Source organism: Nicotiana sylvestris, chromosome 11 (genome assembly GCF_000393655.2).
Source record: "Nicotiana sylvestris chromosome 11, ASM39365v2, whole genome shotgun sequence".
NCBI lineage: Eukaryota > Viridiplantae > Streptophyta > Magnoliopsida > Solanales > Solanaceae > Nicotiana > Nicotiana sylvestris.
The window spans coordinates 35,853,857-35,880,682 of NC_091067.1; positions in this window are offsets into that span (position 1 = coordinate 35,853,857).

The window sequence follows — 26,826 nt, forward strand, 5'->3', positions numbered from 1 at the left end:
ATTTCAGAGTCGCCACTTGGGAGATTTAGGGTGTCCCAAGTCACCGATTTTGATCCCGAATCGAGGAAATGAATGACTCTATATTACAGTCTGCGTACCAGAAATCCGGATAAGGAATTCTGTTAACCCGGGAGAAGGTGTTAGGCATTCCCGAGTTCCGTGGTTCTAGCACGGTCACTCAACTGTTATATTTGGCTTGATTATCTGATTTTATACGAATATGAACTTAGGTGCAAATTTTAACTTTCAACCGCTTTATTATTATTGTTTTTACAAGAATGTGAACATCGCTTAAAACACGTCTTTGGACTGCGTCACATGAAATGCACCCACAATCCGGAACGCATTTTATTTGATGTTTTGAAATTTGGATTTGGGTCGCATGAAATGCACACTTGAGCTTAAGAAAGTAAATTATTAAACACGCGCCTAAAGAGACTATCGCGTTATTATTTTGTGGGGCCGTGAAATTCGCTAAACGACCCTCCTGAATTCTAAGTAATTTTAAACAAGTATCTACTGAGGGCCCCGCAATTTGTGTTTTTATTCGGCGAGCCTCATCTCATTCTTATTTTTTAAAAGGAACTTGCAACGTCATGGACATGCATCTCGGGCCACGTCACAATCAATGTGCTCGTGACTAGAGACATATTTCGACTCCGTTGAGATTTGGATTTGGGTCACATAAATGTGCACCCGAGTTTAGGGAGATAATATTATTAAAGGCGCGCCTAAAGCAACTAGCGCATTATTTTTTTTATTTTTTTTGTAGGGCCGCGAAATTTGCTAAACGGCCCGTCCCGGAATCTAAGTATTTAATACATATATTTTGTGAGGGCTCCGCAATCTGTGCATTTTTATTTTTTGGCGAAGCTTGCCTCGTTTTTTATTATTATTATTTATTTTTATTTTTTTTATATTTTTCAAAAGGATGCCATTTTTACGCCTTTAACAATACTAAACCTTACAGCTTCTTTACAACTAGAATCTCATAACTTGTCAAAATTTAATAAAATGAGTCTAGTGAATGGGCATTTCGGAAGTAATAATAACATGTACTAATAATAAATTTTTTGAATGAACTAAGCGAAGGAAAGGACGAACAAATTAACGTCAAACTTGTGTCATAAAACAACTAGTCCAACTTAATGGGATGACATCGAATAAACAAGAATCACATAACGCAAAATGAGCAAAATGCATTCGATGAAAACATAAGCCGAAAATTATCATATCAATTTATATATTGCATCTTCGAACATTTAATGTAAAGTTTCTTTATCTAATACATCGAGGTTTACTAACCTTTGAACCTTGACAACCTCAGAACGAACAAACACGACCCCGACGGAAACTCAAGCCGGACCTCACTAAACGAGGAACAATGACGAAACCTCGGAACAAACTCGACGAACCGGACCTCAACGAGCAACGATGACCTCAATGGAAACTGAAAGCTCGGCCCAAACTGCCAACGCACGAGATGTTGCCTACTGCTGGATTTTTCTCGACGCAGCAGGTTGGTGCGAGAAAATGCAACAAAGGGGTCGTTTGGATGTGAGGAAGGAGGCTATGGAGGGTCGTTTGGGCAGTGGCCGTTGACGATGGGCAATGACGACGAGGGGGGACTGTTTGATCGACCAGGACTGGACGACGAGGGAACAGCGAGGGAGACTGGTTGTGGTCACCGGACGTGAGGGAGTGGACGATGGACGTGAAGGGGCTGGTAGCGACTGGTTTTTTTCGTCGAGGGGTGGTGGTTATGGCGACGTGACAACGAGGGGGGGTGCGACGGGCTGTTTGGGCAGTAGTTTTGGAGTACAGTGACAACGGGGGTCGTCGTGGGTAGTGGTCGACGATGGCTGCTGGGTTTTGCTTGGTGTTTGGACGTGGTCGACGATGGCGTAGGGGTTTCGACCGGGAAGGTGACGTTTGGTGGTGGTCGTGAGGCGGAGAGGGAGTTGGGGGAAGGTGACGGGGTGGTGTTTGGACAGTGGAGGTGACGACGCTGCTGCTACTCGTCGGGCTGGGTAGTGATGATGGTGGAGCTGGGAGGAGGAGGGTGGTCCCTTTTCCGCTAGGGTTGCTTCTTCTTCTTTTGAAGAAGAAGAAGATGATGAACAGTATCGACTTTTCCCAAAATTCAAAAGTCCCCCCTGCTTTGGCCTTTGTCCGTGTATTTGATACACAATGCCCATCAAAATGAGCCCCACGCGTGGTGGGGTTCAAAGTTTGTGTCCACCACGCGTGGTGGGGTTCCCCATGTGTCCTGGACACGGTTTATTATGGGCTAGGTCCGAAAATTAGGCCTAAAATCGGGTAGTTTGAACCCGAATATTATTCTTTTGCCCGGACCCGAGAAATAGGAACACGTTGCTTAACTAGTCCTATGTAAGCAAAATAACTACCAAAAATAAGACTAGTATTTAAACAAAACTATATCTTTTTTAAATATTTTTCAAGATTTAAGATAGCTACAAAATATTAATAAAACTATTTTTTTGTAATTTTCGTTTTTATATAAAGATAAAATATAAAGTAATATTTTTGCATTTTTTCCAAATTAAAATGACTACAAAACCTTAATAGAATTATTTTTTTTGTAATTTTCGAAATTATATAAAGTACAAAAATAAAGTGCAATTTTTGTATTTTTCAAGTTTATGAGAGATACATAAACTAAAATTTATATATATTTTTTTTGAAATTTTTCTTTTTGCAACGAAATAAAGTAAAAATAGCTATACTAGACCCAATTTCACATATTCACGCTAAAAATGTGAAAATTCTCGGGGAGGGTCAAAAATCATGTGCTTACAGCTGCCCCTCTTTGACTGGAAACACGAAGAGTTTTCCGACAAAGAACGACAAGACGTGTTTTTGACCCGACCATTACTTGGACGGACTACACTTAAGGAAAGGGAGGGAATGTGACCGAGCCTTGGTATCTGAGCTGCCTACATATCCTTGGTTATACAGGAATCAGGCCACGTGTAGTTCGGATATGAGAGAGATGGTAGAGGGTACCGAGGTGGAGAGCCGATCGAGGTGCCGTTCCATTGAGATTCCGGTCCGCGGTCCTGTCATTACAACAAAAATGAAAACTGAAAAGGACTAACTAAGCCTATCAGCTACTAGTTACAAGGATTCCTATCTCTTAAGTCTTCTGAAACTTGGTCTTGAGTCTTGAATGGTGCTTCACACAGACTTTGGATTTGAACCTTGATACTTGCTAGTTGTAGGTGTTAGTTCTTGAGCAGACCACATTTGTTCTCCACTTCCGTATTTTTCTCTTTTTTGTTTTTCTCTTTTCTTGTTCTTCTTCTTTTTTTTCTTGTTTTTTTGTTTTTTGTTTTTGTGACTAGCTTCTGTTGATCATCCCAGACTATTGATTCGCGTTCTTGAGGCGAGCTTCTAACTTGGATTGAATGCTGGGGATTTCTGTTGTAATCCTTCTGCTTTCCAGTGGGTCACTGCTTGATCTTTGACAGGCGGACTCCTGACTTCTTCGATCTTTGACATACCACAAACTCCGTTCTACAGGCGGGTCCCTGACAATCAAAACAAACAAAACAAACAAAATTTCCTAACCCAGTTTGCACTGGGGAGGTTTGTGAGTCGTTAGCAAAATCGTAGCCCACTGATACTACTGATGCAGTGCTGAGAGTGAACTAAACACTAGATTAGGATGTATTCCCTTGTTATACAGGTGGGCGCCTAACTTCAATGCTTGAAATGTAAGGACTGAAATGTATTCCTCTGTTCTATGGGCGGGCTCCCAACTTCAACACTTGTAATGAAAAAGGCTGAAATGTATTCCTCTCGTTATACAGGTGGGCGCCTGGCAAGAAATTTAAAGACTGGAATGTATGCCTCTGTTCTATGGGCGGGCTCCCAATTTCAACACTTGTAATGAAAAAGGCTGAAATGTATTCCTCTCGTTATACAGGTGGGCGCCTGGCAAGAAATTTAAAGACTGGAATGTATGCCTCTGTTCTATGGGCGGGCTCCCAATTTCAACACTTGAAAGTAAAGACTGAATGTATGCCTTTGTTATCTGGGCGGGCTCCCAACTTCAATACTGGAAATGTAAAGACTGAAATGTATGCCTCTGTTATTATGGGCGGGCTCCCAATTTCAACACTTGATAGTAAAAACTGAATGTATGCCTCTGTTATTATGGGCGGGCTCCCAATTTCAATACTTGAAAGTAAAAACTGAAATGTATTCCTCTCGTTATACAGGTGGGTGCCTGGTTTCAACAAAATGTATTCCTCTCGTTATACAGGTGGGCGCCTGGTTTTAGGAAAATGACTCTCTTTTTTTTAATAATAATTTTTTTCAAACATCAGACTAGGTCATTTTTGTTTTTGGTATCTTAGGAGAAAGATTCATCAGACTAAGATTTTGATCCTAGGAGAAGGTTCGTCAGACTAGGTCATTTTTGTTTTTGGTATCTTAGGAGAAAGATTCATCATACAAAGATTTTGATCCTAGGAGAAGGTTCGTCAGACTAGGTCTCTATCTTAGGAGAAAAATTCGTCAGACTAAGATTTTGATCCTAGGAGAAGGTTCATCAGACTAGGTCATTTTTTTGTTTTTTTGGTTATCTTAGGAGAAAGATTCATCAGACTAAGATTTTGATCCTAGGAGAAGGTTCGTCAGACTAGGTCTCTATCTTAGGAGAAAAATTCATCAGACTAAGATTTTGATCCTAGGAGAAGGTTCATCAGACTAGGTCATTTTTGTTTTTTGGTTATCTTAGGAGAAAGATTCATCAGACTAAGATTTTGATCCTAGGAGAAGGTTCATCAGACTAGGTCATTTTCTTGTTTTTGGTTATCTTAGGAGAAAGATTCATCAGACTAAGATTTTGATCCTAGGAGAAGGTTCATCAGACTAGGTCATTTTCTTGTTTTTGGTTATCTTAGGAGAAAGATTCATCAGACTAAGATTTTGATCCTAGGAGAAGGTTCATCAGACTAGGTCATTTTCTTGTTTTTGGTTATCTTAGGAGAAAGATTCATCAGACTAAGATTTTGATCCTAGGAGAAGGTTCATCAGACTAGGTCATTTTTTGTTTTTTGGTTATCTTAGGAGAAAGATTCATCAGACTAAGATTTTGATCCTAGGAGAAGGTTCGTCAGACTAGGTCATTTTTTGTTTTTTGGTTATCTTAGGAGAAAGATTCATCAGACTAAGATTTTGATCCTAGGAGAAGGTTCATCAGACTAGGTCATTTTTTATTTTTTTTATTTTTTTTATCTTTAACAACCACTTAGGAGGAAATGCATCTCCTATGGGTAAAACATAAACTTAGGAGGAAATGCGTCTCCTATGGGTAAAAACAAACTTAGGAGGAAATGCATCTCCTATGGGTGAAACTTGACTTAGGAGGAAATGCGTCTCCTATGGGTGAAACTTAAACTTAGGAGGAAATGCGTCTCCTATGGGTAAAACTAAAACTTAGGAGGAAATGCGTCTCCTATGGGTGAAACTAAAACAAACCGAGGAGGAAATGCGTCTTCTACGGGTAAAACTAAAACAACCTTAGGAAGAAATGCATCTCCTATGGGGTGAAACTAAAACAATCTTAGGATGAAATGCATCTCCTATGGGTAAAACTAAAACGAACTTAGGAGGAAATGCATCTCCTATGGGTAGAACTCTAATGATTTCAAACTAGGAAGTGCGTCTCCTATTAATGAAACCTTCGCTTTTTTTTTTTTAAATTTTGAATTATTTACTTACCTGTGTTGTCCTCCCTCGAAATTGTTGGGGATTATTTAGATGGGGATGACTTTTTACCCTTTTTTCATTATTATCTTTTTATTCTTTTGTTTTTCTTTTTATTATTCTCTTTTTTTTTGTTTTTTTTTTTGTTTTTGCATAGCTTCTTCCTTCAAAGACTACCTCCCTTGAGAGTCGTTTTGCCTTTCCCCGAAAGGAACCGCTGAGGATACCGACTTTCCAACCTTGTGTTGGACCCCTCGCAACTGCTAGGGATAACACTGTTGAGGAATTATTTACTTACCTGTTGGAGGTAAAATGTTATCAGCTGGGGGTACCTGACTTCCAGAAAATTTTCTAAATGGAAGGAAAATTTTCTGCCCCAGTTTGATAATATCCCTTGTGGCATGCGTTTCTGCATCAATGTCATTTCCTTTACCTGTTTCAAATCAAACAAAATTTGTTAGTTTAAAACGCGGTGGTTGGTTGTGATACTCCTGCTGGGATGGTTTTCCCTCTCTCCCTCCTTGCTCTGTGTTCCACAACTTGTTGGGGATGATATTATGTGCTGGGGATAATCCCTTCCTGCTGGAGATATCCCTCTTCTTTTGTGGCATAGCTCGGAAACTGGCATTTTCCCGACCTTTTAGTCTAGTATGGATTTCGCCAAATCATGCTCATTGCTCTCCTTGCTCTGTTCATGGGCCTTGGCCTTTGAGGTTTATAACCTTGGTTTTGGCAAGGATATCTCTCTTGATGATCGTCAATCCTTTTGTCAATTCCCTTTGCTGGGGATATCTTTTTTGACACTGGCCTCGCGCTTGTTCCTCGCTGACTATACCATTTGGATATACTAGTCAGATCTCATCTTGGAAAGCTGATGGCATATTTTGAAGTCATTTCATACTTGTTCTGACCGGACAGACTCTATTGGGGAAATTTTTTATGAAAGGAGAAAGATAACAGAAACAAAATAAAAGACAAAGGAAACGATGACTCTTTTACAAAAGAAACTATAAATAAAAACCTATCAAACGCAGATACCGACTCTAATGGCCATGACATGCATATGGGGCCTATCCTTTACCGTCAATCATCTTTCAAGATCCTCAATTGGTGATTCCCCATCTGATTCTTAATCTTATTCGACTTGCAGTGCCCAAAGGGTTTTCACTATCAAGTCTCTCTCATTTTTGGCTTTTCTCTCAGCTTTCATCGCCTTATGGTGCCTGTGAAGGTTTTCACCGATAAGACTCTCTCATTTGTATCACTTTCCAGCTGGGGATTTGGAGTGTCGCCGGTATGACTCTTTCTGCTGGAGATTAGAGTCCTTTCTGCTGTGGAACAGAATGTTATGTTCGCCGGTAAGACTCTTCATTTGTCTGACTTGGCATCTTTTGAAGACTGATCGGAAGGTCTTTCTTTGGACCGTAATGTGGGTTTTGGATAGGGCTAGAAAGAAAGGGTATAAAAGGCTCAAAAATGCATTAATTTTGGGTTATTAATTACAACCTTCGGAATTAGATTTATTTACAACAAACACAACCTCTACCCCAGTTTCTTGCTTGGGGATATTTTAATTGATTTTTCCTTTTTTATTTTTCAAAACTATGACCGAGCCGTGAAGCGCCTACGTATCCTCTTTGAGGAATCAGGTCAAACGTAGTTCCCAATTCCTCTTTTCATTTGACTTTTTTTTTTTGTTACCATTTTCTTTTCTTTTTTCGTTTTGTTGTTTTCTTTTCTTTCTTTTTTTTCTTTTGTTTACCTGTCGCGCTTGCGTATTCTATTCGTTGCTACTAATTTCGAACGAGGGGTATGAAAGGAAAATAAATAAGGCTCAAAAGGGGTTAACGAAGGATAAAGTGTTTGGGTAGCAGAACAAAATGCCTTCGTCATTCCAGTCTTCAAAACATGCCAAGTGCAAACAACACAATTAAACAATAGATTTATAGTCTCTTCCGATGGTGCTGGACTTGACAATTATATTCAACATATGTTTGTTCATTTGTCACTTCTAAAGCACCGTTGGGCGACACTCTCATTCTCATTATTATGAACGACCCTCATGCCAATTTAGGCGAATCTTTCTTTAACGGTTTTCTTTGTGTTTAACTTGCCCCAGTTCCACATGACTCGAGCTCTGAATAATCTCAAACCGTCCTTATTTTCTTTAAATGGTCTGATCGCCTTTCCAGGGTTTTATGATTAACTTTAAAGACTAGGCCCAAAGTGTGTGCGCATGTCATGTCCCTAGAATCGGCATTGAACGAAATGATAAAAGGACTAAACAAAAGACGACTGGAACTAAACAAAAGAACGGCTTTGCATTAGACTACCGACGAAATGGTTTGAATAATAGAACAAACAAAACAACCAAAATAAAATCCTAACACAACCTCGACAAAACTTAGACAAACTGACATGACAAAATGGAAAGATAAGAAGGTTTGACGCCAGAAAATATTCGGATTACAACTCTAAGAATAATCCGGACGACAGAAATGACAACAAAATAAGCCACCACCAGCTTCTCTTTTGCTAACCAAGGAACGGAGCGTCCTCCCACTTTATCAAACTTGGCATCTTAGCCACTGAGCTTTGCATTAGTATTGTCAAGACCATTGCCAGCTTCAATATCATCAACCTCCGTCAATAAGTTCCCGATAGGATTTGAGTGCTTCTGCTATCAGGCCCAATCCCCGCAGAGTGTGTATCATGAGATGCAAGTGAAGGACTCTGAGTGTCATTGTTCGGCTTACCACAAACCAGCCACCTTAACTTTATTTGCGAAACAAACAGGTTAGAATGGACTCAGTCGGTCCTCATTATTAACATCTTTTTTCTTTTCTCTTTTTGATGTTTTTTTTTCTTTTTTTCCTTTTTTCATTTCTTTTTTTTTTTCATTTTTTCATTTTTTGATGTTTTTTTTTTCATTTTGTTTTTTTTCATTCTTTTTCGTTTCTTTTTTTTCATTTCTTTTTTGTTTCTTTTTTCATTTCTTTTTTTTCATTTCTTTTTTTGTTGTGGTCGAATCTTATGGAGATTGCCTACGTATCATGACCCCGCATGAATCAGACCTTGCGTAGTTCGGACCAATAAAAGATAAACAACAGTAAACATTTTTCAATTTTCATATTAGAACAAACTGGGTTTCAAGGATTTAAAGATGACCCACAAACTTGAGAATCAAACAACCCGCATATTCTAGTCAAAAGATTTATAAACTTCAAAACAAATGGCCAACTTCCTTCCTCCGTTTGCTAATTTTAACCAAATGGTTATTTTGCAAATGTGGCCCCTTCCAATTCTCACATGAATTTTGAGGCCAGGGAGGATTATTTTATGACATTTTTACCAACTTGTCCATTCTTTTACGAAAATAACCTTTCGACAACTGAAAGATACTCTAAGGCTATTTCGGCAAGAACGGTTTAAGACGCGGCCGAAGCTAGCTCGGCTTATTATGACAAAAATTCAAACGGTATTCACCTGACCGTCGACTCTTTTTTTCAAATTATAATAAAAACTTGGTGTTGCAAAACACGGCCCTTCAGCGCCTCGGGGACGAAGCTTTTTAAGGCTGTGTGGGTCCATATCTCAAAATGACCCAAAGGTGGCTGTTTATGCCAGGTCAGCCTTCCGGCGTCCCTTTCGGGAACATTCGGCTATTATGACAAAACAACATCACCTGACTTATTTATAACTCTTTTTTATCGTTTTTCAAATTAGAAAAGTCAATATTGCAAACACGGCCTTTCAACGTCTCGAGGACGAAGATTTTTAGGCCGTGGGGGTCAACTGGACCAAAAAATGGCCCAAAAGTGGCTGTTTATGCAACATTCGGCTATGTCTTGATAAAACAGCGTCACCCAACTTCTTTATGAAATTTGACATATATATTTTGCTATTTTTTTTGTAAAAGGGGAAGTTGGACATCACCCGACTTATTTATGAAAAAATCTTGACATGTTTTTTTTTATTTATTATTATTATTTGTTTTTGGCTTTTTAGCAAAATGGGGGTTGGACCCGATGAGGGTTGCCTACGTATCTCACATCCGGTGAGAATCAAACCCGCGTAGTTCGGGCAAAATAAACTATTTTTGAGAAGACCCTTTTCCATTTTCTATTCTTTTTTTTATATATATATATATATAGCAAACAAACAAACTATTATTTTTTATTCATAACAAACAAACTAACTAACGTAAAACATAAAACATTCCTTCTTTTTTTCATTTGTTTTTCTTATTCTAAAGAAAAAGAAAAATGTTCTCTTTTTTTTTTTGGAATTTTTACCTTTAATAAAAGAAATGCTTTTTTAAAAAAATATTTTTTTGAATTTTCTTTTGAATTTTTTTTTCGAATTTTTTTTCCGATTATATATATATTTATTTTGGAACAAATAATAGAATCACGTTCAACGTCCGACTCTTTTTTTTTTTTTGGCATTTTCATAGACAAATAAAAATAAAATATTTTAAAAGCCAGACTCTTTTTCATTTCCATTTAATGGCAAAAAACTATTTCCTTTTCTATATTTTCTGAAAAAACAAGACAGAACAATGATGATTTTTTTTCTATTTTACCTTTGCTTTTAATATAACAAACTAATAAGACATTTTTTTTCATTTTCTCAAAATTTCGGCAGAGTTTCGATACTACTCGGACATTGGTTTCTTTTTTCTAAAAATAAGTAGTTATTTCTCTACACTGTTATTTTTTTTTCTCCTCTTTTTCACGATTTTTTTTTAATCTGTGGAAAATAATGAAAACATACAAAATCTTTTGAATTTTCATGCTTTGTTTATATATATATATTTATTTTTTATATTTATCATTACTTTAAAAAAAATGTGGCATGGGAAACATAAGGATTTCCAAGACATCTTTGATTTCGCAAATGTTCCCCATGCGCTTTTCCCAACATATGAAGCGTGGGGGACATAGGGGAATTCCAAGACTTCTTGGATTCCACAAATGTTCCCCATGTGCCTTTTCCCAAAACTGAAGCGTGGGGGACATGTGGAATACCAAGGCTTCTTGAATTCCACAATGTTCCCCATGTGCTTAATTAACATAATAGCATGCTTATCAAAAATAGTGCATCTTTCTTATTTAACGTGATCAGCATGATAAGGAGTGTCATTTGTCCGCAAATATCATTGGTACGCCAAATGACTCATTCACCCTTGACTAAATACAACATGTAGCACATAGGATGCCGAAAGATGGTCTATTATTTTCAGGTTGCTTGTCCTAGACGGACCCAACCCCTATGTTGAGTCCCCTAAGTCAAATGCACATGATGCAAATAAACGTTCCTACTAGGGATCCGGCATGTGGCTTTGTTATACTAGGTTCAAAAACCTGGGTCGGTGTTCTAGACAGTGTACCCGAGCGGACAACTCGAGCTGAGGAAGGAGCTCCTTTCCGGGAACCAAAAGGCCAGCCGGCTTAGAAACTTTCCGAGCCTCTTTTATTCAGGGTATGACACTAACAGAATAGGGAGTCTCAACCAGTAAGCACATCCCCGGAGGTAAGAAGAGAAAGGTTTCGGCACAATTTATATACAGTTCAAATAATATCAAAGCGGTAAAAGCAGCATTTAGCACATTAGGCTCAAAACATGTAATAAAATCAGATAATAAATAAAGCCAAATAATAACAATTATTCTAAGCTCGAATTCTTAACCCTGAACCAATGGTTCTGGGTCATACTCCCCAGCAGAGTCGCCAGAGCTGTCACACCTCCTTTTTACGCACCCGCGTGGCGCGGGGGAGTTTTTCCAATTAAAGGACAATCGAAACGGGATTGGTTTAATTATTTCAGAGTCGCCACTTGGGAGATTTAGGGTGTCCCAAGTCACCAATTTTAATCCCGAATCGAGGAAAAGAATGACTCTATATTACAGTCTGCGTACCAGAAATCCGGATAAGGAATTCTGTTAACCCGGGAGAAGGTGTTAGGCATTCCCGAGTTCCGTGGTTCTAGCACGGTCGCTCAACTGTTATATTTGGCTTGATTATCTGATTTTATACGAATATGAACTTATGTGCAAATTTTAACTTTTAACCGCTTTATTATTATTGTTTTTACAAGAATGTGAACATCGCTTAAAACACGTCTTTGGACTGCGTCACATGAAATGCACCCACAATCCGGAACGCATTTTATTTGATGTTTTGAGATTTGGATTTGGGTCGCATGAAATGCACACCCGAGCTTAAGAAAGTAAATTATTAAACACGCGCCTAAAGAGACTATCGCGTTATTATTTTGCGGAGGCCGTGAAATTCGCTAAACGACCCTCCTGAATTCTAAGTAATTTTAAACAAGTATTTACTGAGGGCCCCGCAATTTGTGTTTTTATTCGGCGAGGCTCATCTCATTCTTATTTTTTAAAAGGAATTTGCAACGTCATGGACATGCATCTCGGGCCACGTCACAATCAATGTGCCCGTGACTAGAGACATATTTCGACTCCGTTGAGATTTGGATTTGGGTCACATAAATGTGCACCCGAGTTTAGGGAGATAACATTATTAAAGGCGCGCCTAAAGCAACTAGCGCATTATTATTTTTTTTTTTTTTTGTAGGGCCGCGAAATTTGCTAAACGGCCCGTCCCGGAATCTAAGTATTTAATACATATATTTTGTGAGGGCTCCGCAATCTGTGCATTTTTATTTTTTGGCGAAGCTTGCCTCGTTTTTTATTATTATTATTTATTTTTATTTTTTTTATATTTTTCAAAAGGATGCCATTTTTACGCCTTTAACAATACTAAACCTTACAACTTCTTTACAACTAGAATCTCATAACTTGTCAAAATTTAATAAAATGAGTCTAGTGAATGGGCGTTTCGGAAGTAATAATAACATGTACTAATAATAAATTTTTTGAATGAACTAAGCGAAGGAAAGGACGAACAAATTAACGTCAAACTTGTGTCATAAAACAACTAGTCCAACTTAATTGGATGACATCGAATAAACAAGAATCACATAACGCAAAATGAGCAAAATGCATTCGATGAAAACATAAGCCGAAAATTATCATATCAATTTATATATTGCATCTTCGAACATTTAATGTAAAGTTTCTTTATCTAATACATCGAGGTTTACTAACCTTTGAACCTTGACAACCTCAGAACGAACAAACACGACCCCGACGGAAACTCAAGCCGGACCTCACTAAACGAGGAACAATGACGAAACCTCGGAACAAACTCGACGAACCGGACCTCAACGAGCAACGATGACCTCAATGGAAACTGAAAGCTCGGCCCAAACTGCCAACGCACGAGATGTTGCCTGCTGCTGGATTTTTCTCGACGCAGCAGGTTGGTGCGAGAAAATGCAACAAAGGGGTCGTTTGGATGTGAGGAAGGAGGCTATGGAGGGTCGTTTGGGCAGTGGCCGTTGACGATGGGCAATGACGACGAGGGGGGACTGTTTGATCGACCAGGACTGGACGACGAGGGAACAGCGAGGGAGACTGGTTGTGGTCACCGGACGTGAGGGAGTGGACGATGGACGTGAAGGGGCTGGTAGCGACTGGTTTTTTTCGTCGAGGGGTGGTGGTTATGGCGACTGGCGACGGGGGGGTGCGACGGGCTGTTTGGGCAGTGGTTTTGGAGTACAGTGACAACGGGGGTCGTCGTGGGTAGTGGTCGACGATGGCTGCTGGGTTTTGCTTGGTGTTTGGACGTGGTCGACGATGGAGTAGGGGTTTCGACCGGGAAGGTGACGTTTGGTGGTGGTCGTGAGGCGGAGAGGGAGCTGGGGGAAGGTGACGGGGTGGTGTTTGGACAGTGGAGGTGACGACGCTGCTGCTACTCGTCGGGCTGGGTAGTGATGATGGTGGAGCTGGGAGGAGGAGGGTGGTCCCTTTTCCGCTAGGGTTGCTTCTTCTTCTTTTGAAGAAGAAGAAGATGATGAACAGTATCGACTTTTCCCAAAATTCAAAAGTCCCCCCTGCTTTGGCCTTTGTCCGTGTATTTGATACACAATGCCCATCAAAATGAGCCCCACGCATGGTGGGGTTCAAGGTTTGTGTCCCCCACGCGTGGTGGGGTTCCCCATATGTCCTGGACACGGTTTATTATGGGCTAGGTCCGAAAATTAGGCCTAAAACCGGGTAGTTTGAACCCGAATATTATTCTTTTGCCCGGACCCGAGAAATAGGAACACGTTGCTTAACTAGTCCTATGTAAGCAAAATAACTACCAAAAATAAGACTAGTATTTAAACAAAACTATATCTTTTTTAAATATTTTTCAAGATTTAAGATAGCTACAAAATATTAATAAAACTATTTTTTTGTAATTTTCGTTTTTATATAAAGATAAAATATAAAGTAATATTTTTGCATTTTTTCCAAATTAAAATGACTACAAAACCTTAATAGAATTATTTTTTTTGTAATTTTCGAAATTATATAAAGTACAAAAATAAAGTGCAATTTTTGTATTTTTCAAGTTTATGAGAGATACATAAACTAAAATTTATATATATATTTTTTTGAAATTTTTCTTTTTGTAACGAAATAAAGTAAAAATAGTTAAAATAGCTATACTAGACCCAATTTCACATATTCACGCTAAAAATGTGAAAATTCTCGGGGAGGGTCAAAAATCACGTGCTTACAGCATCTACCACAGGAGAATATGTCTCCATATAATCAATGACAGGCTTTTGCGAAAATTCTTATGCCACAAGTCGTGCTTTATATCTTAAGACTTTACATTTCTCATTTTGTTTTCGCACAAAATCCACTTGTACCCCCACTGGCTTGACACCTCAGGCATTCAGACTATTGGTCCGAAAACTTTACGTTTTCGAGTGAAGACAATTCCGCTTGAATTACGTTTTTCTATTTGGTCAATCATTTCTCTGTCTACATTCATCGATAAATTTTGGCTCAAGATCCTCATCTTGTGGCATTAATTCAACTGCAATGTTATATGCAAAATTATTGTCAACAACAATATTAATCCGGTTCCACCTTTTCCCCGTAGAGACATAACTTATTGAGATCTCTTCATTTTTATCATTCCCAGGTACTAGAACCTCCTGTGAGGTCTTATCAATTATTATGCCTTTATGCTCCTCTTGAGCAATTGCCTCCATGTTATGATCAACTTAATCATTTGCTCCTTTCCCTTTTCGGGGATTATTATCCTTGGAAAAGATTGGTTTACCACGTTTAAGGCGTGACCTAGACTCATTTGCATTATCATACTGTCCAGCTGGGACATCAACTCGAATTGGAGATTTACAGCTGGAATATGCGATTTAGAAACCCGTGGAAGTTTAGTAAATGCATCTGGCAATTGATTTGCAATATTTTGCATATAAATGATCTTTTGAACTTCTTGTTCACATTGATTTGTATGATGATCCAAATGAGATAGAGATAATACGTTCCAATCTATCTCTTTTTTCAGCTATTTATTTTCTCTCCCTAATATTGGAAAAACTGATTCATCAAAATGACAATCAGCAAATATGGCTGTAAACAAATCTCCTGTCATAGGCTCCAGATATTTAATCATAGAAGGAGATTCATAACCAACATATACTCCCAACCTTCTTTGGGGAACCATCTTTGTGCGTTGTGGTAGAGCAATTGAAACATATACCGCACATCCAAAAATTCTTAGATGAGAAATATTTGGCTCCTGACCAAAAGCCAATTGTAATAGGGAGACTTTATGATAACTGGTTGGCCTTATGCGCACAAGTGCTATTGCATGCAAAATAGCATGTCCCCACAATGAAAGGGAATGCTTTGTCCTCATTAGCAATTGTCAAGCTATTAATTGGAGGCGTTTAATCAATGATTCTGCTAGACCATTTTGACTATGAACATGAGCAACCGGATGTTCAACTTTTGTTCTAGTGGCTATACAATAATCAGTAAAGGCCTGGGATGTAAATTCACCAGCATTATCAAGACAAATTGTCTTAATTGCATAATCTGGAAATTGTGCTCTTAACCTTATTATTTGGGCCAACAATCTCGCAAATGCCATATTACAAGTTGACAATAAATACACATGTGACCATCTTATAGATGTGTCTATCAAGACCATAAAATACTTGAATGGTCCACAAGTAGGGTGTATAGGCCCACATATATCACCCTGTATACGTTCCATAAATGCAGGGGATTCAATCCCAACTTTAGTTGCTGATGGTTTAATAACCAATTTTCCTTGAGAGCAAGCAGCACAAGAGAATTCCTTAAATTGAAGAGTCTTCTTTTTCTTCAATGTGTACTCATTTGAATTCTCTATTATTCTGCGCATCATGTTAGAACTGGGATGGCCCATGCTAAATGATAAAATCATTAGAAGTAGTAAACCTTTTGTTTACTATGGCATGTGATTCAACCACACCAATGTTTGTGTGGTACAACCCAGAAGAAAATGCGGGTAATTTTTCGTGCACATAAATTTTTACCCGCTTTTATTGTAGTAATATAAAGGTATTCAACATTTCCTTCGTTTGAGGTCTCGACATGGTAGCCATTTTGGCGAATAGCTTTGAAATTCAACAAGTTTCTTTGAGACTTACTACAATACAATGCATTATCAATAGTTAATATTATTCCTCCAGGTAGTAATAAGGCCACTCTTCCAGAGCCCTCAATTAACTTTGTGCTATCAGATATTGTATTAACATAGGCCTTTTTCATAATCAACTAAGAGAAAAAAAATCTCTTAATATTGTGTGAGTTGTAGTACTATCCAAAAGGCATAAATCTTCATTACTCATCTTGGATCCAATTGAAAACTGGGGAATTTTATTTTCTTCATAAAAAAATAAAAGTACACCATGAGAAATACGAAAAAACTAACAACAACATAAGACAACTTAAGTATTACTTGAAAATAAAAACTTTAGAACGAGACAAAAAAACACTGAAAATAAAAATAACATAATTGCATTCCCCAGTAAAATGATCAAACTTTAGTTTTGATTTCCAAAGAAGTCTTCAACTTCCAAATGAGTAAGATCATCGAGGCCTTGAAAATTATCATCATTTAAAGTAAGATTTGTCTCGGCATTGTCATCATTTCGTTTGAAGGCCCTGCCTTAAAATCATTTTTAAAGGTCAAGTGAGACTCCACTGGGGCATTAGCAGAAGATGCTCCAACATTATTTTCCTTTATTTTGATGGAGTTTTGATAAAGCCTGATAAAAAGCTTAGGTGCACGTCATTCAATTTTCCAATGACCTTTCATGCCACAATGGTGATAGTTACATTTTTGCCTCTTGAAGGATTGTTTTGAGAACTCATATTGTTCTCTCATTTGCCATGACCACCACGATGACGACTATTATATCGTCTCTTACCATTGTCATACCCACGTACATTCATATAGACATGATTATTATTCTGTCTTTTTCCAGACTTATCACATCTAGCTGCCATATTCGTTTCAGGAAGCGGAGCTGACCCGGTGGGACGGGATTCATGATTTTTTAGCAAAAGAGTATTATGTTGCTCAGCCACCAGAAGGCATGAGATCAATTCGTATTACTTTTTAAAATCCATTTCACGATATTGCTGCTGTAATACCATATTTGAGGCATGAAAAGTCATAAGAGTCTTTTCCAACAAATCATCATCATTCATAACATCCCCCACATAATTTTAATTGGGAAGTTGTCCGAAATACAACAGAGTTATACTCACTTACGGTCTTAAAATCTTGCAACCGTAAGTGCATCCACTCATATCGAGCCCTTGGCAATACCGTAGCCTTAAGGTGATCATATTTTTACTTCAGGATAGTCCATAATTAGAGTGGATCTTTCATTGTTAAATATTCAACCTTCAAACCTTCATCCAAATAATGACGAAGAAAAATCATGGCCTTCGTTTTGTCCTGGCTCGATGCCTCATTACCTTGAGTAATGGTGTCACCAAGGCCTTTAGCGGCTAAGTGAATCTCAACATCGAGAACCCATGATAGGTAATTCTTTCCAAAAATGTCAAGTTCCACAAACTCAAGCTTTGAAAAATTCGACATAGTGAAAATTATCAAAAAAGATAAATAAATAAAAAATGATTAAGATAATAGTGAAAATAAATAAATGGATAAAAGCATTACGAATGTTTAAATTGTGTTGTCATAATACATATAGTGGTAATGATGACCTTAATCTATTTATACTTATGCAGATTTCAAAATGTAAAGTTACGTATTTTATCAAACCACAATTTCTATAAATGAAGACAAAATATTGATAATAATATAGGTTTAAGGTAATGACTTATAACGCCAATAACTAGCAATCTATTATGTTTGTCCACAGTGTAGTGTGATTCATATTGATTCATTATGATCACTAATCACGATAACAATTTTGACTTAATTCACACAGTACAATATCACTAGAAATGGCAAGAAGAGAAGAAGAATGTAGAAGATAATGTGTTATACCTTTCGGATGAAGAATTGCACTTAACTTTGGAGAAGGCTAGAGTCGTACTACTGATAACGTATTAAAAAAATGTAGCTCAAAGTAACAATATAAAACAAGAAGATAAGTAGAATAAGAGAAGAAGAGATAACTTTCTTATTTCATCAAGTGTTCAAGTGTATTCCATCTCACATTTCATGTCTATATTTATACTATTACATATGAAGGTGACAAATGATTGTCTTAGACATGACATTAACAACTGAGATCATGGGGGAAGATTATGGGGAGAGATTATGAAGGTGTGGGAGTTACAATCATAATAGTGATGAGTAGGGGAAGGTTATTCACATCATGGATAAAAAGTGGGAGTAGTGGACATTCACATTAACTATAAGTTTTACAACATATTTCAATTTTTTTTATTTTGGTAGATTTAAATCTTCCATATGTATTCACCAAAACATGATTCATTTCCCTTAAAAAAAAAGACACACAGAAGTACAACATGCTCAAATAAATTTGGTTAAATATTTAATATGAGAGGAAAGGAGAGAAACTGTCAACTGCGGTTAACTGCGATTTGTGTTAATTTCATATTTTTAAAAATTCTATATATAGAGGGTTGTGCCATTTGTCAGAAAATTAGCTTTTTCCTAAAAAATTTAAGTTTATCTTAATTCTTTTGGCGTTGATATGACACTTGGCATAAGCATATGCTAGACTTTCTTTCTTTAATACAAGTCACAACTCGTACGTATTTTATTTTATGCCAACTCAGTTTTAACTAATGAAATGTTTTACTTATCAAGAAGAATGTGCTTGTAAATGATCCAACCAACCCACTCCTATAAGGAAATGCTCTTAGACAAATCGGCGAGCCAACAAACTGATTATTACGAAGATGACTTTCCAAAGAATACAATGATCGATAAAGGGAAAAACATAGAGGGCTCAATATCTCTTAATCAGGAAGACAAGAAGTGCCTCTACCTTCCGTAGTGCTACTCTGTAATCATCAAGTTCTTTAAACGAAATATGCCACACCATTATCTTCGGTCTAAACTAATTGAACTATGGAAGCCATCCGAACAATTAATTTTGATTGACCTAGGATAGGACTTCTACATAGTCAAATTTAGTTTAGAGAAGAATATGGTTAAGGCACTTCACCTTGGACCATGGTTTATCTCAGGAAACATCCTGTCGGTGCGGAAATGGAAACCCAAATTTGTTCCTCAAGAGGCTACCCTTACATCTACTGCCATCCAGATTCGTCACTCGCAATTACCAACAGAATTCTATGATAAGGACATCCTGGAAAAGGTTGGAAGGAAGCTAGGAAAGTTATTAAAACTTGATCAATGCACCTCCTCTACTCTTAGGGGACGATATGCTCGCATTTGTATTCAAGTTCCCCTAGAAACTCCAGTAGAAACGTCGGTCATAATAGGAGACCATAAATAGGCAGTGATCTATGAAGGAGAAGGGACACTGTGCACGTCTTACGGAAGAATTAGGCATACCTCAATAGGTTGCAATTACTGGACCCCTCAAACCACAGCAACTCAAGATACACAGGAAACACACCGAAGAAATGTGGTACTGACGGAAGAAAGTTAATGGAAAACTGTCGCTTTTCCGCAAAGAAGAAAGTAAGGACATGCAAAATCAAACAATAAGAATGGTGCAGGATTGAATAGACCACACCAAACTTCACAGGCAGATCATATACAGGTAAATTTGTTCGATGCAAACTCGGGTAAATTCCTTCAAACTCAAACTGTGCCTGACAATTCAAAAAAATCAACCCCACACCAGATTCCCAAAATAGTCCCAACGGCCTAATAAATAATGTAAGCCCCATCCAGCCACAACGGCACACCCAACAATGGCCCCAAACAAGTACGCGGCCCTAGCCCAGTACAAGCACTAAACAAAAAGCTGGACCGAACCCCAATGAAACCACTGACCCCAATCATGAAGGCCTCGTTCAGGGCGCCACTCCTAGCCCAACTACCGAGTTCACTGATCTTAAAGCTGGGGTAAAATCCAATGGGGCCAGTCTCGTTTCTCCAAATGGGAACCACACCCAAATAGAAATTGCCAGCCTATCTAACTCCCCAAATACACTCACCTACGCTTCCCCTACCAATTCCTCTGAGATAATGTCTAATGGGGAAATCTCAACAGTCACCACCAACAATCAAGTGCCCTATCTGGAACCCCTTCCAATTCCAAATGAAAAGACTCAAACCGTCAATTCTAATAGATCCATAAGTAATGCCCAATCCACCCCCTAGTTCCGATTACCAGTAACCCCTTCACTAACCGAGATTTGATATCAAAGGGAGTGTTGATGGAGCACCAGACACTTAAGTTAATCTCCCCATTACCCAAAGTACCGAAGCCAAGAAACACAAAAATGGAAAAAGATCAGACGACAGTTCTCATCTCCTCCCTCCCACCACCATCGGACCACCGACCGGCTTCTTGGCTGGAGTTAGCTCTTAAGGGACAAGGCCTCTCCTACAGTTTCACCCTGGGCAATCAGAATGTGAATTTGATTGTGCAAAATCCAGCCCATCTAGCGAGGGTCATTGTGGAGGCTTTGAACAAAACCCTAGCAGTCTTTGGTCCTCTCTTATGGCAGATGATGGTCAACAAGGACATCAACTCACCAATAACCGACCCCCAAACTCTCAGCAGTCAGATGCTTCAGACCTTCCAATCCCTACCCTTCTTCCCAGATCTGACGACGGAGGACCTATCGGCGGAGCCAGTCTTTGTAATGATCGATCTCAAAACCCACCAAATGCCATCATCTTCTGCACCAAGAGAAAAGATCACCTCACCACCTCTCAACAACATCAAAAAGGGAATCTCCAAGGCCCTAGAAATCCTCAAAAAGAAAAGCACGCCAGAGGAAGAAAGAGCAATGTATAGCCCCCTATGAACAGACTCGCTACTACTGGACTCAGTTAGAGCGATCGAGTTTAGTCTAGAAACCAGCGAGGTGCTAGTTGTTCTGTGTCCCAGATCGATGGTCAAGTGTGGAATGCGTTTAATCTCCTTTCAAACTCATGGTCCCATCAAGCCACTGCTAAATCTGACCCCAGTATTAAGCCTCAAGAGGAAATCTCATCCATCTCCAATGAAGTGTCCGCAAGGACCAGGGAACCCTCAAGAGGATCTTCACCAACCACCCCTCAACGCCTCTAATGAATTACATCATATGGAATGTTAGGGGTGGTAACAATGCCGAATTCAAGTGGCACTATTTGGAAATGGTGAAGATGCACAAGCCAGCCATGCTCGTCCTTCTTGAAACAAAGATGACAGACCATAGGAAGTTAGCAGAAGAGCTCCAGTTTGATATGATTATTCAATCACCGGCAATAGGTCTCTCTGGGGGAATAATGTTCATGTGGAAGAAGACTTTGTGACTATTGAAGAGGTGGACACCACCCCCAAGGTATCCATGCAATGGTAAAGGTGAGACCTAACCACCTTCCATGGATTTTTTTTGCTATCTACACCAGTAATATACTAGCCAATAGGAAAATTTTATAGAACTTAATCACAATCTCCAAAAATCTCACAACCAACTGGTTCATGGGAGGAGACTTCAATGAAGTCTTAAAGGCTAGGGATAAATTTTGGGGCAACCCCATAACCTCTAGTCGTAGTAACCTATTTTGGCATTGTATAAATGAATGTAAACTCCTAGACCTAGGTTACAAAGGGAGTAAATACACCTGGTCAAATAAAAGGTACAGTAATAAAACCTCTCTTATCCTGGAAAGAATAGATAGATGCTTTGCTAACGAAAGCTGGATCCAACAGTACTCTGAGGCCACTGTTTTGCACCTCCTTAGGACCCACTCTGACCACTGCCCCATTCAAATCAATCCGGTAGGGTCTCCATCCAACAACCTGACCAGGCCTTTTAGGTTTGAGTCAATGTGGGCTATCCACCCTTCTTTCCCTAACATCATCAATAGGGCTTTCTCTGATCATTCCACTCTCCTCCAATCCACTGATTCTTTCAAAAGAATGGCCATTAAATGGAACCGGGAAACATTTGGGAACATTTTTCACCAAAAGAGAAGAATCCTAGCTAGAATTTCTGGTATCTAGAGATCCCCTAACTACCACTTCAGTAGTTATTTGCTAAACCTTGAAACCAATCTGGTTAAGGAGCTTAACTTAATCCTCAAAAATGAAGAAGATTTCTGGAAGCTTAAATCTAGGATTAACTGGCTCAATGAGGGATATGTTAGCACTAGATTCTTATACACATCCACCCTCAATAGAAGAAGAAGGAACATGATCCTCTCTCTTAAAGAAGAGAATGGAAACTGGCTCCATGATCAGAAGGATATCCAAGCAGCCATTATGGGCTTCTTCTCTGATCTGTATACCACATCCCACTCCAAAGCCCCTAGGGCCTCCACAAGCCACCTCACTATGTACTACACTCTGTATGATGCCCAAAGAGATTTCCTAGACAGACCTCTAGAGTCGGGTGAGATAAAAAGGGCAGTTTTCTCCCACAAACCTTTCAAATCTCCTAGCCTAGATGGACTCCACCCTTTCTTCTACCAAAAATACTGGGACATAGTTGGAGAATCTATCACAGACTTCTGTAAAAAATGCTTCTCATCCAATTCAATAGATGAAACCATGAATCAGACTCTGTTGTGACTCATCCCAAAATTCCCCCAAGTATCTATGTTGAAAATTTTTAGGCCAATTGGACTGTGTAACACAATATACAAGTCCATCACTAAAATTATAGTCAACAGAATAAAACCTCTCTTGTCTCATATCATTAGGCCTCGCCAAGCCAGCTTCCTATCCAATAGGAGAGCTTGTGACAATGCCATCATTGTCCAAGAGTACATCACCTAATTTAGAAGAATGAAAGGGAAACATGGCAAAATGATCCTCAAAATTGATATGGAAAAGGCCTTTCTGCTTTCAACTTCCGTCAAGACTTATCCAAGCTCATTATGTCATCAGTTCCTCCTCCATCTCCATTCTTGTCAATGGTGGGAAAATTGAATCTTTCAAGCCTTCAAGAGGCATTAGGCAAGGAGATCCAATGTCTCCCTACCTCTTCATAATGTGTATGGAAAGATTATCCAGGTCAATCGACAAGGCTGTCCTGGATAATCAGTGGTAACCCAAAAGTATAAGCAGATTTGGCCCTAAGATATCCCATCTTTTCTTCGCAGATGATTTAACCCTCTTTGCCAAAGCAAATAATAGAAACGGTAACACTATCATTTCCATTATGCAGAACTTCAATGAACAATCAGGCCAGAAAATAAATCTTGCTAAGTCAAGGGTCCTCTTTTCCTCCAATACACCCCAGGAATCACCATAGAACCTCACCAACTCCCTATCCATTCAAGCCACCATCTCCTTTGGAAAATACCTTGTTTTTTCCATTTTCCACAAAAAAGTAAACTAGTGCAGACTTTCAATTTATAATTGATAACATGCATTCCAAGCTGGTTGGGTGGAAAACAAGCTGCCTAAGCATGGCTGGCAGAACTGTTCTAGCCAAAACTTCTTTAAACAACATTCTCGGTCATGTAATGCAATATATCAATCTGTCCACTAAAGTTACCAAACAAATTGATTAAATCCAAAGAAACTTTCTTTGGGGTACCACTCCTGAAAAGAAGAAGTTGCACCTAATCACGTGAGATAAGGTCACTCAAAGGAAAGCTGATGGAGGACTAGGACTCCAAAAAGCTAATCTTAAGAACAAAACAACTCTCACAAATCTTGCCTGGAGGACTTACCAAAATACCAACAATCTATGGGCAAGAGTTCTCATCCATAAGCACTGCAACATGAGCCACACTAATAGGATAATTAGAACTTCTAAATATCCTAGACACCCAAAATCTCCCACCTGGAAGTGCATCATAAAGGGTTGGGATACTTGCTGCAAAGCAAGCAGATGGGTAGTTCATAAGGGAAACAGGGTTAGCTTCCTAAATGATGCATGGATTCCCAATCAGCCAGCTATTAGAGAATTGCTTGAGGGTCCTTTAACCCAGAATGACTTAATTCCAAGGTTAACTCAATCTACAATTTAGGGGCTTGGGGCACATCATCACTATCTATTGTTCTAACCCCAAGCATCCGGAATCTGTTAAACTCAGTGTTCATTCCACCAAATCTAGCTAAGGAAGACACCCTCATATGGAGCTTAACTCCAAGTGGCCACTTCTCAAATAGCTCTGCATACTCCTTCCTAAGCAAGGCAGATACCAGTCATGATACAAATGAGTGTCACACCTCCTTTTTCCGCCCCCGCGAGGGTGCAAAGGAGTTTTTTCCAATTAAAGGACAATCGAAACGGGATTTATTTCTTTATTTTAGAGTCGCCACTTGGGAGATTTAGGGTGTCCCAAGTCACCTATTTTAATCCCGAATCGAGGAAAAGAATGACTCTGTATTACAGTCTGCGCACCAGAAATCCGGATAAGGAATTTTGTTAACCCGGGAGAAGGTGTTAGGCATTCCCAAGTTCCGTGGTTCTAGCACGGTCGCTCAACTGTTATATTTGGCTTGATTATCTGATTTTATACAAATATGGACTCATGTGCAAGTTTTATCTTTTTACCGCTTTCATTATTATATTTTTTAAAGAATGTGAACATCGTTTAAAAACATGTCTTTGGATTGGGTCACATAAAATGCATCCACGATCCGGAACGTATTTTTATTCAATGTTTTGGGATTTGGATTTGGGTCGCATAAATGCATACCCGTGTTTAAGAATGTATTATTATTATATCGCGCCTAAAGCAATTAGCGATTTATTACTTTGGGGTAGGGCCGTGAAATTTGCTAAAACGACTCCTCCTTAATTCTAAGCAATTAAATGTACATTTATTGAGGGCCCCGCAATCTATACATTTTATTAAGCGAGGCTCATCTCATTTATTTTCCTAAATGGATAAATCTTAAAGCGACTACATTTTGCTATTTAAAATTAGTCTCTAAAATGAATAAAGAAAATCCTAATTAATTACGTTTTTTTTATTATTATTATTTAAGAAAACATGACACGCTAATTGCTTGATTCATACAAATATTGATGAAAAAGGGATTTTATTCTTAATTTCGAAAATTATAAATTAAATAAAAATTCAACAACTAATATTCAAAATAAACAAATATAGCTAGATTAAAACTCGGCATTGTTATTTTTAAAAAAAATATTATTGAGATTAATTATTCACAATCATTTGAAACTAAATTTAACCATAATTACTAAAGCTTATTAGAAAGTTTATTAGACTTAAACGTTCTTCTAATATTGTTTAAGCTCAAGTCATGCCTTAATGCCTAATTTACGATGTTTAATTTAAATTTGTGTCTTAGCTAAATTTAGCTACTTGTTCATGATCAACCTATAATCTTGAAGCCTTCATAACTAGTGAATTAACCTATTTTGCCGAACCGATTTATTACAGACTAACTTATGATATTATTTTCTTATTCCAGTTATTATTTAGTAATTCATGAAATAGCTTAAATACAATCAACAAAAGGAACAAAGAAAAAAAAACGAAATTAAAACTTCAAATTTTCATTCTTCATATGTATTCACGCTTCATATTTCGGATTACAATAACCAGCTTTTCAGTTGTGTACCTGATATTGGAAGCAAAAGAAAATGAATATGAGAATCAGCAGCAGCAGTAAAATCAGTACAACACAGCAACAATAGCCCAGCAACAGTAACAAACCAGTGGAGTAGTAATCCAAAAAAAAACAAAATCTTCCAGCTTTGATGAAACAACAATTAATTCTGATTTCAAACAACAAAAGAAAGCAGAATATTTTTTTTTAGTTTTTATTTTTATTTTTTGAAAGCTTAAATATTTTTCGGAATTTTTTATCTCTTAAATGTTCAGCCCTTTTCTCTCTCTTATTTTCAGATTTGTTTCTCTCTCTTATTTTCAGATTTGTTTCTCTCTCTCGTATCTGTGTATTTTTCTCTTATCTGTTCCTTTGTGTTTTTGATTTCAAGACTTCTTATAACCCATCCCATAAATCTTTTAATCAATTAAAATCAACCCATTTTCTCTACCAAACACATTATCTTCCCACTCATCCCCATTACATTAAATAAACATATCACACCACCCCATTATATTTTGTCCCCCATGTCTAACATAAAATAATGCAAGATTCCCCCCACTAAATTTTGTCTTGTCCCCCCTTTATATTAAATAACCATATCACAACCCACCCCATTTTATTTTGTCCCCCATGCTTCAAATAAACAATTACAAAATGTACAATTCCTAAACTACCCCTCACGACCTTACTGAAATTACCAAACTACCCCTGAACGTACTACAAATTACCAAACTACCCATCAGCTATAACACATCATTTAATCAAACATAACCAAAATATAGACAATATGATTAATTTCTAACAATGTTCAAACAACAAATTTCATGAACATGATTTCTTCAACATTTCAACAACAAATCACATGAACACAAATTGAACAACAAAGAACAACTAAAATTTGATTGAACAATATTTTAGCAACAAACAATCCTATTTTCGGATTCAACAACAACAACAAACAAGTATATTTAGATTTCT